Genomic DNA, 16,818 nt, shown 5'->3' on the forward strand with positions numbered 1-16,818 from the left:
AGGGGAATGACTTTTTATCTTGCAGATAACCTTCCTCATGTAAATCTGTGTGTTGGAGGGCTTAGCCTGAAAGGAATTTCTGGGAGAGCATTAACCACTTCTCTCCCTGGAACCTCAGGATCATAGAGGAGCCTCTGATTACTTTTAATCGGGGACGCTACCCCTACATAAGTCGTTGGGATATTATAAAGGACATTTGAGTTTCTTCTTTCCTTTCTTCCTTCCTGTGTTCTTTCCTTCCTGTTTTATATATACTTATCAGGTGGCTCAGATGGTAAAGAACCCGCCTGCAATGCAGGAGACCTGGGCTCAATCCCTGGGTTGGGAAGATCCCCTGGAGGAGGGCATGGCAACTCAGTCCAGTATTCTTGCTTGGAGAATCCTCATGGACAGAGGAGCCTGGCGGGCTACAGTCCATGGGGTCATACAGAGTTGGACACGACTGAGTGACTGAGCACACAGCACATCACCTTAGAGCCAGTGCTATTTCTTCTCTGAGCCAGGACCCTGGTGAACCTAGGGAGTCTTACTTTGACTTGAGGGATGGAGTGTCTGAAGGACTGTATCTAGACTAGAGCTGCCTTCCCCGGGGCAATGACAGACAAGTGGTTCTATCCAGAGGAGGGTGACTGCCATATAATTATACTGCTGTGTGATATGGGCTTTATTAAGAGATGAGCAGAGGGCTTCAGGAAACTCCTTTGTAATTAAAACCCTCTTGATTTGATACCCAGGGTTTACATGCAATTATCCTTTCACTCACTCACATCAAGAGTTCATTTCATAAGCCAAAGCTTCAAATGTTTTTACTAGGTTTATACACATCTGCTCTTTTATTCTGAAATCAGCTTTAACTCAGTGGTATAATCCCCTTTAACACAGCATCCAAACTGCATGATTTCACAGCATAGCTAACACTATTTTTTACAGCCCCTTATTCTTTTCCACACCATGTCTGCAGTGTCCCTTCCTAGAGAACCCATTTTCAACTCCTAGGCTATTTCTTTCTTAGTTTTCTTCTTTGTTCCCTTTCTTTGAGGAAAATTGGAAGAACCTGCAATGGCAAGTGGGTCAACACAATAACTTTTATTCTTTTATTTGATTTATTTAGTGGAAAATGTGTTGTTGTTGTTCAGTCACCAAGTTGTGTCCAACTCTTTGTGACCCCATGGACTGTAGCACTCCAGGCTTCTCTGTCCTCCACTATCTCCCAGAGTTTGCTCAGATTCATGTCCATTGAGTTGGTGATGCTATCTAACCATCTTATCCTCTCCCATCCCTTTCTTCTTTTGCCTTCAATCTTTCCCAGCATCAGGGTCTTTTCCAGTGAGTTGGCTCTTCATATCAAGTGGCCCAAGTACTGAAACTTCAGCTTCAGCATCAGTCCTTCCAGTGAATACTCAGGGCTGATTTTCTTTAAGATTGACTGGTTTGATCTCCTTGCAGCCCAAAGGACTCCCAGGAGTCTTCTCTAGCACTGCAATTCAAAAGCATCAGTTCTTCAGCCCTAAGCCTTCTTTATAGACCAACTCTCACATTCATACATGACTAATGGAAGAACCATAGCTTTGACTATACGGACCTTTGTTGGCATAGTGGTATCTCTGCTTTTTAATATGCTGTCTAGGTTTGTCATAGCTTTCCTTCCAAGGAGCAAGTGTCTTTTAATTTCATGGCTGCAGTCACTGTCTACAGTGATTTTGGAACCCAAGAAAATAAAATCTGTCACTGTTTCCACTTTCTCCCCTTTTACTTGCTATGAAGTGATGGAACTGGATGCCATGATCTTGGTTTTTTTTAAAGTTGAGTTTTAAGCTGGCATTTTCACTCTCCTCTTTCAGTCTCATAGACTGAATTGTATAATGAATCCCTAAGTACCCCTCCCCTCTTTTACTTTCAACAGTTGTCAACTCACAGCCAGTCTTGTCTCATCCATATACCCATATATTCTCCACCTCTTTCCCCTGTATTATTTGGAAGCAAATCTAGAACATCCTGTTCTTTCATACATAAACATTTATATTCTGTATCTATAAAAGATACTCTTTCCCTGGCGGTCCAGTGGTTAGGATTCTGCACTTTCACTGCCATGAACCTGGATTTGATCCCTGGCCAGGGAACTAAGATCCCACAAGCCATGTAGTGTGGCCAAAAATAAACATAAAAGGCTAAAACAATCTTAAAAAAAAATTATATATATATATATACATATATATATATATATACACACACACACACACACTCTTCAAAACCTAGCTATAGTACCATAATCACATTTTAAAGATCATAATTCTTTAATATCAAATACATTCAGTGTTTGAATTTCATATTGCAACTGGGTAGTGTATCTCTTAAATGCCTTTTATTTATTTTAAAAATTATTTATTTATTTATTTGACTGCACTGGGTCTTCATTGCAGCATGCAGGGTCTTTGATCTTTTTTGCAGCATATGGGATCTGGTTCCCTGACCAGGGATCAAACCCAACCCCCCTGCATTGGAAATGCAGAGTCTTAGCCACTAGACCACCCGGGAAGGCACCTTAAATGCCTTTTTTTTTAATTGGAGGATAATTGCCTTTAAAAATATTGCCATTTAATTTAATTTAATTAATTTTAATTAATTGCCTTTTAAATTATAGAGTTTTATTCCATCTTTCTCTTTCTCTTTTCTTTTGCCATTTATTTGTTGAAAGCCACTTATCGTGGATTTTGCTGATTGTTTTTCCATGGTATTATTTAACATATAACTCCGTCCTCTGTTTTCTGTGAGTTGATGGTTGTATGTAAAGGTTTGATCAGATTCAGATATGTTTTTTTTTTGGCAAGACTACCTGATGTGTGCTGTAAAATTCTTCCATCCATAAACTCATAATGTCTAATTATCTCTCTTTTGATATTAGGAGACATTAATAAGCTATGCTTAGATTCATTAATTCAGTAGGGGCTTTAAAACAGTGATATTTCAATTCTATCTTTCTTCCTTTATTAACTAGAATATTTCTTTAATAAAAATTTCCTTTCATCTGTTTGGGTGTCCATTGATACAGTTTATGTATAAGAAAAGAAAGATAAATGATTTTTTCTTTTTGACCTGCTTTCAAAATTGTCACTAGGACTCTGCAGCAGTGACCAATTAGTTTCAGGCCATTGCAAATATTGTGCTTATTGACGCTCAGATTGTCCTAAATTTGAACACCAGTTGGCCCCTGGGTCTTGTTGGCACAACTCTAGAAGTCTCTGTTAACTGCCTTTGCTGTCTGTTATAACCAAATGTTCTCGGCTCATTTTGAACTTTTCCTATTCCAGATCCAGACTGAGCCATTTCTCTAAGGACTCCTGGTTCCATTCAGTGGGGAAATAGTATTTTCAGGTCACAATCTGGATGCTAGTGTTGCTCATTGCAATTGGCTTGGTCATTGTTTTCAGGCCTTTTCAATGTGTATGATTGTCGTTTGCTTGATAGAACAGACATTGTGAGTTCATATTGATCCTTCCAATTCCTGTTTAGTACTACAGAGTTCTTACTAAATTGCTTTCATTATATATTCATATCTCCTTTCTCCTGTATTGAGGATTTCACTTCTCACTGATACCATTGGTGATGGAATTGGACTGCCACATAAGTGCGTGCTCAGATGCTCTGTGGACTGCAGTCCACCAAGCTCTTCTGTCTGTGGGATTCTCCAGGCAAGGATACTAGAGTAGGTTGCCAGTTCTTCCTCCAGGGGATCTCCTGACCCAGGAAATGAACCCAAGTCTCCTGCATCTCCTGCATTGGCAGGTGGATTCTTCACCACTGCACCACTTGGGAAACCCACCACATAAGTACTTACCTGTTTTATCCACTGTGCACTTATAATGATCTAGCAATAAATGTTCCAAACTACCTTTAATTACTGGAAATGTTACTTTAAACTCTTTGAAGGGAATTCCCTGGCAATCCAGTGGTTAGGACTCAGTGTTTTCACTGCTGGGGCCCAGGTCCAATCCCTGGTTGGGGAACTAGGATCCCACAAACTATGCAGCGTGGCACAAAAAAGATTAAACAATTAAAATCTTTGAAGTTTTTTTAAAGTTCTAGAGTATGCTTTTTCCTCCCTTGTCCGCTTGGAAACTTCCTATTTATTCTTTAGGACCTACTTCAGATATTCTGTCCTTGATGAAGTTTTGCTTTACTTCTCCAGATAATATTACTTACTTATTTCTCTGGGGTGTGGTAGAGCTCTTGGTATGTTTCTCTTTTATGACCATTTTCTTATTACCTGTGATTTCATAGACTGAGAGTTCCTTGAGGTCAGAGATTTATTTAGCATGATAGCCACAGCACTCAGCAGGCATTTGGGGAAAGCTTGATTTTGAACAAGGGAGGACTATATACATAGGGGAGATCAGTCCTGGGTGTTCATTGGAAGGACTGATGCTGAAGCTGAAACTCCAATACTTTGGCCACCTCATTCGAAAAGTTGACTCATTGGAAAAGACCCTGATGCTGGGAGGGATTGGGGGCAGGAGGAGAAGGGGACGACAGAGGATGAGATGGCTGGATGACATCACCAACTCGATGGGCATGAGTTTGAGTAAAGTCCGGGAGCTGGTGATGGACAGAGAGGCCTGGTGTGCTGTGATTCATGGGGTCCCAAAGAGTCAGACACGACTGAATGACTGAACTGAACTGAACAGAACTGAACATGGCATTCAAAACTTGGATCATTTGCCAAGTTTCTTAGAAACTCTTGTTCTTCATTGAGGACTGGGCCCCTAGTGAATTATGGAGATAGGTCCTTACCTTCCCAGATTTTACAGCCCAACTTCTTCTTTTTTAAAAAATTTGTTTGGCTGCTCCGAGTCTTAGTTGCAGCACACAGGCTCTTTGATCTTTGTTGTGGCATGTAGGATCTAATTCCCTGACCAGGGATTGAATCCCCAGGCCCACCCTCTGAGTTGAGAGCAGGGAATCTTAGCCACTGGACCACCAGGAAAGTCTCCCACAGTCCAACTTTTTTTTTTTTTCTTTTCTTTTTTTTTTTTTTCGCAGTCCAACTTTATATGGCATCACACAGACTAGCAGGCCTTGCTAAGTTAAAGAGAGAATCATGATTTGGGGAACTTCTGACTGGAATACCTCAGATGAGGCAGTTGTCTGACATTGTCCAGCTTGGGTGCAAGGATGGGGCCAGGAGGGGAGCAGGGCATGCCACGAGGGCCTACCACAGTGGGGAGCCAGAAGTGACCAGGAGTCAAGTCTTAGGCCTGAAAGTGGCCAAGGAGCCCTGGCTGATGGTGACGTTATGGACCACATCTGGCCCAAAAGGTATCCTACTTGCTGTCCTCAGCCTAAGTGCCAAGAATTCCAGCCTCTGCCCCACAGGCCACCTAGTAACAGTTAGCAGTGGGAGGAGGGAATTTTCTGTCTTCATGTCGTTTTCCCGTCTTGACATTAATTTGGAACAGACAGCTAGAAAGATAAGAAAAATAGAATTTTTCATGACTTCCCTGTGGGCTGGCTTGTCCTTACCTTTACTTGGCATTTCAGAACCCAATGCCGACGTTTACCAGAAGGCCAATCAGGACTTTAGGTTCTGTCCTTCCATCACATTATGCCATCCTCCCTTCTCTAAGCACTTTTCACAGCTATTTGGTTGGCGACTTTTCTCTTTTCTAGAGCAGGTAGATTTAGGCAGATCTTCCCTGCCTCAGCATCACCTTTGTTGTGTGTTTAAATGCTGACCCCGATTGTGACATTTCCCCTGATGAGGTCCTCAGGGAGGCCTGGCTCATTCTTTTAGGAGGAAGGCCATGCATTAGGAACCCCTCTCTCCCACATTCCTTCATCTTTCCTGGGTTTGACCATATCTCTACCTCTCTTTCCAAGTTCCCATTTCTTGCAAATCCTCAACCAAGTGTACCAACAGATGCCACAGATTCAACATGTTCAAAATTAAACTCATCTGCCCAACAACTAGATCTTCTTACATTTTCCTGTCTTAGTGAATGGCACTAACTTCCACTCCTGACTCCAGACTAGGTTTGATGCTTTATCGTGCCCTTTCATTGTACCTGTCTTCCCTGGTAACTCAGACAGTAAAGCGTCTGCCTGCAATTCGGGAGACCTGGGTTCGATCCCTGGGTCAGAAGATCCCCTGGAGAAGAAAATGGCAACCCACTCCAGTACTCTTGCCTGGAAAATCCCATGGACAGAGGAGCCTAGTAGGCTACAGTCCATAGGGTCGCAAAGAGTCAGACACTACTGAGCGACTTCTCTTTTCATTGTACCTTGCATAAATTATGTTTTATATATTTGCTTATCCCGTCGTTTCCCCTGCTGGACTATAAGTTTCTTCAGAGTTAGAACCATGTTTGCCTTATTATCATTGTATCCAGTGCCTGGCACATGAGTCCTCCATCAGTATTTGTTGGATAAATTAAGAAATCTATGGAGGAATTTCCTGGTGGTCCAGGGGTTAGGACTTTCACTGCTGAGGGCCCAGGTTCAATCCCTAGTCGAGGAACTAAGATTCCGTAAGCCACAAAGCATGGCTGAAAAATAAAAGAAATCTACCTAGCCACTCAAGCTAGAAACCTCAGCATCAATGTAGACTCCTTCCTCTTATTATCTACATCTTACCTGTCAGCAGGACTTGTCTATGCTACCTTGGAAATATTTCTCAAATCTGCCCTATTAGTACCGTATCCAGCGTTAAGGACCTGATCATCTCACATCTAGACTACGGTAATAACTTGATGGGTTTCTCTGTCTCATTTCTTTTCCTCCTTCTGATTTATCCTATATGTAGTTCAGTCATGTCCAACACTCTGTGATCCCATGGACTGTAGCCATTGAATTCTCCAGGTAAGAATACTGGAGTGGGTTGCCATTCCCTTCTCCAGGGGATCTTCCCGACCCGGGGATTGAACCCAGGTCTCCCGCATTGCAGGCAGATTCTTTACCTGCTGAGCCACCAGTGGGTGTTATGTAGCTATGAGGGTCTTTAAAATTTATAAATCAGACTAAGCCTTTCACTGCGTCACTCTTATACTTAAAAACTAATTTTTTTTTGGCCTCCTGTCATCTAAAGAAGAAAACCCAAACTCCCTGTATTGCCACAATCTATCCCTAATCTACTTATCCTGCCTCATATCCTGCCATTGTCCCCTGTATAGCCTTATGCTTGTTGTGTTGCATAGTTGCTTAGTCGTGTCTGACTCTTTGTGACAACATGGACTGCAGCACACCAGGCTTCCTTGTCCTTCACCATCTCCTGGAGCTTGCTCAAACTCATGTCCATTGAGTTGGTGATGCCATTCAACCATCTCGTCCTCTGTTGACTCCTTCTCACCCTGCCTTCCATCTTTGCCAGCATCAGGGTCTTTTCAAATGAGTCAGCTCTTCACATCAGGTGGCCAAAGTATCGAAGCTTCAGCTTCAGCATCAGTCTTTCCAATGAATATTCAGGGTTCATTTCCTTTAGGATTGACTGGTTTGATCTCCTTGCTATCCAAGGGACTTGCAAGAGTCTTCTCCAGCACCACAGTTTGAAGGCATCAATTCTTTGGCACTCAACCTTTTTTTATTGTCCAGCTTTCACATCTGTACATGATTACTGGAAAAACCATAGCTTTAACTAGATGGACCTTTGTTGGCAAAGTAATGTCTCTGCTTTTTAATATGCTGTCTAGGTTGGTCATAGCTTTTCTTCTAAGGAGCAAGCATCTTTTAATTTCATGTCTGCAGTCACCATCTGCAGTGATTTTTGGAGCCCAAGAAAATAAAGTCTGTCACTATTTCCATTGTTTCCCCATCTATTTGCCATAAAGTGAAGGGACTGGATGCCATGATCTTAGTTTTCTCTTTGTTGAGTGTTAAGCCAACTTTTTCACTCTCCTCTTTCACTTTCATCAAGAGGCTCTTCAGTTCTTCTTCACTTTCTGCCATAAGGGTAGTATCATCTGCATATCTGAGGTTATTGATATTTCTCCCAGCAATCTTGATTCCAGCTTGTGTTTACATAAACGCAGTCATCTCTCAGCTCCTGAATCTTTTTCTATCCCTCCATATTTCTTTTTATTTTCATTTTGACTGTGTGTGCAGCATGTGGGGCCTTAGTTCCATGACCAGGGATCAAACTTGTGCGCCCTGCGATGGAAGCATGGAGTCTTAACCACTGGACCACCAGGAAAGTCCCTTCCATATTTTCTTATATCTTTGCTCCTCTAGCACCAAACAGAGCAGTCACAAAGAAGAGTTTGAGGAGACTGGGTGAAGGTAGCTTTGGGATCTGTGTCAGAGGAAGTCACTGGGTTTCCAAAGAAATGGAGAAAAACTTTCTTGGTTCTACTTGACTTAGTCTGCGTGGCAATACCAGAGACCAAGCTCAAGTAGAAATGGAGAAAAACTTTAAAATGTCATCTCCGATCTAGCAGTAAGTCTTCCCCGTAGCCTGTAAATCAGGACTCAAAGCTCTAGGTTTGGTGAGCTGGTGGCTGCAGACTGCTCTGGTGTTGAAGTTATCTCTCTGAATCCTTCCTGTGTGGGGGAATCTTTGTCTTGAGAATGACTCTTTTTGCTCTTCAGTTCTCTTCGATGGGTTTTGGAGTGTGGCTCTTTTGGACATGGCATCCGCTGCAGGAAAGCAGAACAACCAAAGCCATCAGGAAGACGGATGGAATGGCCCCAATGCCCAGCATGTGGGTGGTGCCACACTGAAGCCTCATCATCACCTATTTAACAAACAGGAGTTAAACGTGGTCTAGTGGAGACCCGCGTCGTTCAGCTCTTCGTTGTGCTGTGGGTTGTCATTGTGACTGTGCGCTGATTGGGGAGAAACGCAAGGGGATGGGAGCTACTTTGGTGCCTGGCATTTGCTTGGCACAGTCACGCGGCGCGCTTCGCATTAGGCACGCCCTTAACCCCTGAGATGGTTCCATCCTAACTGGGTGCTTGTTTCTGGGTTGTGTACAGATTACACAGGTGTGCCTCTGCTCCCCTTGCCATCCTCAAGTGGCCAAACAGTGTGAACTTTGCTTTGGATTCATAGTGAGCCTGAAAATTTGTCTTTGGTGACCTGACTGTGGGCAACTGAATCTAATGGTTGCAAAATAAATACAAAATGCAAATAATAATAATAATGTCTGTGTCTGTACTTCATGACTTTGACCTCAGGTTCTTCTTTGATGTATTACTGTCAGCCTGCGGCAGGCTGCTGGGAGTCTTGATTTCATGTGCAAACTTTTGGGGTGTTGCGGTTAGAATGAACATCAGAATTTTTCCTCCTCTAAGTAGTGAACAGTGCGTTTGAAGAACATGCTTACCAGGACTTTCCTAGTGGTCCAGTGGCTAGGATTCTGTGCTGTCGGTGCAGGGGGCCCAGGTTTGATATCTGGTCAAGGAACTAGATCCCACCTGCCTCAACTAAGGGTGCACATGCTGCAAATGAAGATCTCATGTGCTGCAACTAAGACTTGGTGCAGCCAAGTAACTAAATATTAAAAAAGAAAAGAAAACTTTACCTATTACCTATTTTGACTTACACATTTTGGAAAATCCTTTTAGAGCCCTTTGAGTGCCTCTTCCAGTTGGCATTACTTCCTGGCTAGAGTTCATGAAAGGGAGAAACCAGTGACACCTCAAAGACACTTTTTTATACTTTGTGTTTAAAATGTGTACCATCCACACTTGAGTTTCTGCCAGGTCAGGATTGCTGATTGCCCTCTGTTTCTGTTGTCCTCTTTAGCACCAGAGTTCCCTGTGTATTTGTGTATTGTGTTATGTGTCTTCGAGACAGCTGCAAAGACGCATTTAGAGTTAAAAGGCTGATAATGCAGGTAATCTCCTTGGATTGCAAGGAGATCAAATCAGTCAATCCTAAAGGAAATCAATTCTGAATATTCATTGGAAGGACAGATACTGAAGCTGAGGCTCCTATACTTTGGCTACCTGATGTGAAGAGCCAACTCACTGGAAAAGACCCTGATGCTGGGAAAGATTGAAGGCAGGAGGAAAAGGGGGTGACAGAGGATGAGGATGGTTGGATGGCATCACTGACTTAATGGGCTTGAGTTTGGGCAAACTCTGGGAGATCGTGAAGGACAGGGAAGCCTGACGTGCTGCAGTCCATGGAGTAGCTAAGAGTTGGATTTAGCAACTAAACAACAACACAGAGATAAAGGAAGCTGTGCACAAATTCAGGCTACCATTTAGCTGATTAAGGTCACCTTGGCAAATCAAATGCTGAATGTCACCCCCATTACCTTATTCAACAAAGATACATATATTATGCACCTACTCTGTGCTGATCACCTTTCTAGGTACTGGGGCAGTGAACAAAACAGACAAGGTCCCTGATCCTGTGGATCTGACAGTCCAGTGGTCCCTGCTCAGGGGTCACCAGCCTCAGCCTCACCAAGGCAGCTATTCCTCCTGAACCGCTCATGCTGTGAGAAGGGCCTCTTCGGTTTTCACTGGTTGGTCCGAGCGCTAACCCTGGGCTCTCAAATCAAGTCTAAGCTTCTTTCCCTTTGATAACTTCAGATGTTTGAAACCTGCCGTTCTGTGCCCCCTGAGTTTTCTCTAGGTAAATATTTCTTTTGTCTTCAAGTACTCTTCAAAGAACTTGGCCTTCATACTCTCCAGTCACCCTCTGAACTGGTGGCCTGGCTCACTCTTTCTTGAATACTTAGCTTCTGCTGCCCAAGGCAGTGCTTCTTACACATGTGGATCCTGTGAATTCCCCTGTACAAGCCGTCTGTCACCTCTCCTTCCTCTCTCTTACCAAAAGTGACAGCATTTTTCTCTTATTGAAGACCAGAAGCATATTGTAAAATAATATTTATATATATTATATATGTCGGTTTCTGTCCCAGTTCCTAACAAAGGCCCCTAAAGTCTTTGTGAATAGGGGTGCTAGGAGAATCTTCTGTCCTAGTATTTGGTCTTTGGCACCAGTTCCTGACACAGAGCCCCTGAGACCCTTGTTTCTTGAGCTATAGAAGTATCTGACAGAACTCCTTTCTAAATCTCTTGGAATTTCCTGGGTAGTAGAGCATTTTTGGTTCTAATTAGGGGACTTGGGGGCCCCTGGATGGGGCTGGTCATGAGAAAGCAAGCCATAATCAGAAGCCTGGAGCTTTCATCCCTAAGCCCCATTCTCCATAGAGAGGAGAGGGACAAGAAACAGAGTTACTAATCAGTCATGTCTATGTGATGGAGCCTCCATAAAAATACCCAAAGAACTGGGTGTGGAGAGTTTCTGATTTGGTGAATACATCCATGTGCTGCGAGGGTGGTATGCCCGCAAATCCAGGTGGACACAAGCTCCTGCACCTGGGACCCTTCTAGACCTCACCCTATGTGTCTCTTTGTCTGGCTATTCATTTGCATCCTTTAAAATGTCCTTTGTAATTAGCCAACAATAGTAAGTTAACTGTTTTCCTGGGTTCTGTGAGCAAATTATCAAACCCAAGGAGGGGATCGTGGGAACCTCGAATTTGTAAGCGGAGTCAGGCAGAAGTCATGGGTGTAGAGGCCTATCCCAAGGCCACAGGTGCGAGGCCTTGCATCAAGGACTGAGAAGGGGAGCCCAGAACCAAGGTCACCTCTGAGATTGACTGAGCTCCTTCATAACTGTTGCCAAAAGTCCCCTGATCATCACCAGCAAGTTTCCTGACCTAATGTGACCTAGAGTGACATGACATAGTCACTCTGTCATGTCCAACTCTGCAAGCCCATGGACTGTAGCCCACCAGCCTTCTCTGTCCTTGGAATTTTCCAGGCAAGAATACTGGAGTGGGTTGCCATTTCCTGCTCCAGGGAATCTTCCCGACCCAGGGATCAAACCTGAGTCTCATGTCTCCTGCATTTGCAAGTGGATTCTTTACCATTGTGCCACCTGGGAAGCTCCATATTATGCAAAAATGCCCAGCCTAGTACTCACTCTATAGCACCCTAACCAATCACCTAATGCCAACGTTCCAGCAGGAATTTTCTTTGTCTTGAGGCTATAAAAATTGGCTACTAACCCACAAAAAGCGTTGGCTCTCCCTTGAGCCAGCCTGGTGTTCTAACAGTGTCTGGTCTCAGGAGGTTGGCCCTCTGTGCTTTCAGTGCCCACATCATCTCTGCTATTTTTTCTTAATAAACTCACTCTCTTCTGAAATGCTCTGTGTCTGGAAATTCTTCTCCAATCTGCCCTCAGAATGCCACGACAGTGGGTAACCTGGGGACCCACTGCTTACAATTAGCATTAAGACCCTTAACCTGTAGGTCTGCATTAACTCCAGGCAGTTAATATCAAAATTGTTTAATGTAGAAAACCCACACATCTGGTCACAGAAATATGGTAAGTGTTCAAGTAAAGAAAAACAGTGAGTTTTTTCCCAGGCACATATTAATATCCAATTTTGACAGGCAAATTAGTTACTACTAAGTATTTTTAAGTATGATATGACTTAAAATACATTTTTCCAGAAATATGTTTAGAGATTTCATTATACAGTGGTCAGAATTTAATTTTTAAGTAAGGATTTTAGACATAATCAGCATCATAAATTAGCACCATCATCTCATGAAAGAGAGAACATTATAATATCAAAGTATCTGGAAGGGCATAATCCAGTACTAAAAACTTGAATAAATTTCCTTTATGAAAAACTGACTACATTGTTTATTCTTTCTCACCTACCAAGTACCAGTGAAAACTTCTTGAACCAACCAGCATCACCCTTTAGGAAGCCACTGCCTTTGGGACCCCCATGTAGCCCTTAATAACTGCATTCAGCTGTAAAAGAACCCAGAAAAACATTGACTTAAACAAATCAGCAGTTTTATTTTTCTCATGTAAATAGAAGTTTGGAGATAGTCTCAGGTTAACATGGCTGCTCCATGAGGCCATCAGGGGACTCTGCCTTCTATCTTCTTTCTTTTTTTCAGCAGGCTTTAGCATGAATTTGTCATCATCTGATCCCAATACGCCTGCTTCCTTTTCCAGCAAAGTGGAGGAAGTGAGGAGTCCAGCTCTAAGCCTAAAACCTATGTGTCATATTTCAGACCCAGCCATAGGCAATTATTAATTCAAAGCTTTACCCACAGCTTCATGGGAAGGTACAGAGCCTGTGCACTGCATGCTCTGAGGGGATCTGCAGTCGAGGGCTCTGGCCTCATCCTACCATCAACCCAGCCTTAGCCCAGGTTTCTTATGGGGGAAGGGGGACCTAGCCATGGCCTCTGTTAGGTGCCTCTGTAGAGACCAACTTACTAGCTGTGAGGTGGTGGGGGGAGGGAAGGGGGCGAGTATGTGGCCTTGAAATATTTCCTCCACTCGAAGTGTGTAGTACTTTTCCACTCTCAGCCATTCTCTGCTCCCTTCTCCCTGCCTCCCCGTATGCAAAAAGGCAGGAGCCTTTTGTTTAGGGATCCTTCAGCAGTGAGACAATCCTGATTATCTGTACTAATCCATCTGACTCTTGCCAGGCACTGTGCCAGGGAGAAAAATGGAACATAAACCAGCACTTTCTCCTGTTTCGTCTCTTGCTTATACTGTCACAGTAAATGATTCAATCATTGACCGTTAGTTTCATTTTTACTACTTTGCACAGATGCTTGGCAGCTCAGCTCTTAGCAGCTCAGCTCAGTTTTTGACAGGTGAAAAGAAGGAAAAGGGAAAAAGGGGTTGGTTGGCCAGTTGAGTTGACCTGACTTTTGGTGAGCTTTCTCCAAAGCCCCACTGCTATCTTATGCTTGTATCTTATTGGTCAGAACTGGATTACATGGTCATTCCTAGCTGCAAGGGAGGCTGGGAAGTGCTTCTTAGCTGGGCACACTGCCACCCTAAGTGAAACCAGAATGAGTTTTAGATCAATAACTATTACATCTCAGAATCTTCTACTTTTAGAAAAGATCATGGATGGTGGTTTGCCCATTGTCTGTTTGATTTCACTGGTTGGCATTGTGTAAAGAATTGAGAGAAAAGAATTCTGAGAAGACGGCAGTGGTATTTTATCTCCCTGAATTCCCTCATTAAAAACGAAGCAAAACAAACAAAAAATAGAGCAACTGGGATAGCAAAACCAAAAACTTACAGACATTTGTAACAAACCTGGGAAACAAGATAACACCACAAACCCCAAAATTTGTGTAGGTGGAAACTGCTGATGGTTCAAAGACTTGCATGATATCAGCATTTTTGTGGAGAGAAGGAGAGGGAACCAAGAGTGTCTGAGAAATCTGAAAATAAGAGAACCCCAAAATAGTCAACAGGTACTCCCTGGAAAGTACAAAGGACCAATAGAATAACAGCAGCTGGAACTGGGGGAGAGGGGTTATACAACGCAGTTTGCAGCTGATGAGTAGAAGGGGTCCAAAGTAAGGACTGGGGAAGCTGGAGCAGCCCAGGTGCTGTGAACCCTCACAACCAGCCAAAGTGTCTTTCCAGGATACCAGACTAGAAACTGCAGGGAACAGACTACAAATAGGGTAGGCCAGGGATACTCGGGACAAAGGAAAGGGAAGGCCAAATGAGTAGGGGAGGGGAACAGGGCCAGAAGATCTTGGAAAGTATAAAGCCATTCATTTGAACACTTAATGGAAACAGACAAGGAAGCTGTAGAGACTTGAATTTAGCAAAGCTATCCTAACTCACTCCTCCCTGCAGGAGGAGGAAATATGCAGGAAAATGAATTTCATATAAAAAAGGAACAACAGAGAGACTGCAGTCAAACCTCATAATGAAGTTATAAGAAAAACGAGAACACAGAGCAGAAAAACATCCTTAATGAAATGAAAGCATTTCAGAAAGACATGCCCACAAAACCAGATAAAAATTGTAATTGCAAAATGAGCAAAGGTAAATTAAGGAAATGGTACAAGATATGAAAGACAAGCACAAGTCAGAAATAGAAAGCAAAAATTAGGTATTCAAACTCAGGAAAGAATTGGAAATAAAAGGGAAAACTCATTTCACAAGTGAAGACTGAGCTAGAAGGAATATAAGACTAACATAGACTAACATTGCACAACAGATAATGCCTTAAAGGAGTAAAAAGTGAAAAGAAGAAAAAAATTTAAATTGCAGAATGAATAAGAGAAATCTGAGAATTCAGAGTCGCAAAAAGTCACAAAGGTTGCAGAGTCGGACACGACTGAGCGACTGAACTGAACTGAGAATTCAAGAGAAAATTACAAAGAAGATAGGCAGACTTACTATTTAAATTTGTAGTATACATGTCCATGTAGGGAAAAGAATAATGGGGCAATGGAGGAGAAAAAATACATTTTTAAAAAGCTATATAAAAAACACTTCCCTAAAAGCAAAAAGACTCAAGACTTTGTAAGGGCATGCCTTGTGCATGGGGAAATCAACCCAGATCAACGCTGAGACATAGTAAAATTAGTGGATTTTTTTTTAAAGAAAAAATACCTGGGGCATCCAGGCTAAAAGACAAGTTCACTTATAAGGGAAAGAAAATCAGGTTGTGATCAGACTTGACAACAGCGCTTTATGTCAGGAGACTATGGAGTAACAATATGTCTAAGATACCTGAAGAAAGGAAGGGGGTGACCTAAGGGTTTTACATTCAGCCAAATTGACTTTCAGGTATGAAGGCCAAAGATAAAACATTATCAGCATAGAAGAACACAGGGACGATTCTCTTGACCTTTCTGAGGCATCTTCTAGAGAACATACTTCAGACAACCAGACTAGTGAGACATTGACATAACAGGTGGTGAGCACTAAATATGTATTTACTTGTATAACTAATGATAAGTGATGGTTATAAGGGAGAGAATATAGTTTTTAATGCTTATGTGTCTTTAATATACAGTAAAACTAACAAAATAGACAAGGGGGAGAACATATGTGAGAGGCAGACAAAGCTTGCTGATTGCCTTATAGTTATTAACCAAAATATTGCTTCCAACCAGATGCTGGAGAAGAAGTGAAGGAAGAAGTTACTAGATAATATTGCTCATAAGAGGAAAAAATCAATAATAATTACCAACCCCTATAAAGGGGATTAAAAATGTAACAGGAAATGGTTAGAACAAAAGTACAAACCTTTGTAAATATTCAAACCAAAGAAAAGAGTGAGCAAGCACATAAACAAACCACAGAGTGAAAAACTATTTATATAACAGAGTTGAAATTTCAGAGATGTGGGTGTGAATCCTTGCTTCACTTTCCTCTCTGCTTGGCTGCCTCAGAAAGAGTCTATATATATGTATGTAGACTTAAGTGCCTGGGACCACACTGTGTGTGTGTATACATATATGTAAAACTGATCTTGAAGGGCAAGTGTGAGAATTAAATTTATATAGTATGATTTGCAGTATTCAGTAGGTATCAATCATATTTGTTCAACCAGAGCAAGATCTGTAGCCTTCTCAGCAAGGGAGGGACAAAGCCGGGACTTGAAAGGAGGATTGTCTGGCTCTAAAGCTTGCTGTTTCTCTTCTGTGCTACTCAAGGCCACATATATTCACTGAATGCTGGAATTACAGGAATTTTTAGAAGGAGAGATTCAATAGCGAAGGCTTCATGGAAGACATGGCATTCCATGTCCAGCTTAAGTAACTCTGACAGTAGCAACTTCACTCTGATTTATATGCTTGGGACCCAGCACAGTGCCTGGTCTACACTCAACCTGTACTCATTAGGTAATTGCATTTATTGGTTCACTATTTGTATGATTTGGGATAGGTTAGATTATCTACAATAATAAAGCAATTCAGACTTCCCTGATGGTCCAATGGTTAAGAATCCACCAATGCAGGGGACATGGGTTCAATCCCTGGTCAGGGAAGATTCCACATGCCTCGGGGCAG

At 42.4% G+C, this 16,818-nt stretch overlaps 1 protein-coding gene across 1 annotated transcript in view; it reads left to right on the plus strand.

The window, feature by feature from the left end:
• YIPF1 (Yip1 domain family member 1) overlaps positions 1–9,132 on the plus strand; it is a 34,655-nt gene extending 25,523 nt beyond the window's left edge. The window contains exon 10 of the mRNA XM_065912669.1: positions 8,575–9,132. The gene's annotated coding sequence lies outside the window, so the exon portion shown is untranslated. The remainder of the gene's footprint in view (positions 1–8,574) is intronic.
• The last annotated feature ends 7,686 nt before the right edge of the window (positions 9,133–16,818 follow it).

Source organism: Muntiacus reevesi, chromosome 1 (assembly GCF_963930625.1).
Source record: "Muntiacus reevesi chromosome 1, mMunRee1.1, whole genome shotgun sequence".
Taxonomy (NCBI): domain Eukaryota; kingdom Metazoa; phylum Chordata; class Mammalia; order Artiodactyla; family Cervidae; genus Muntiacus; species Muntiacus reevesi.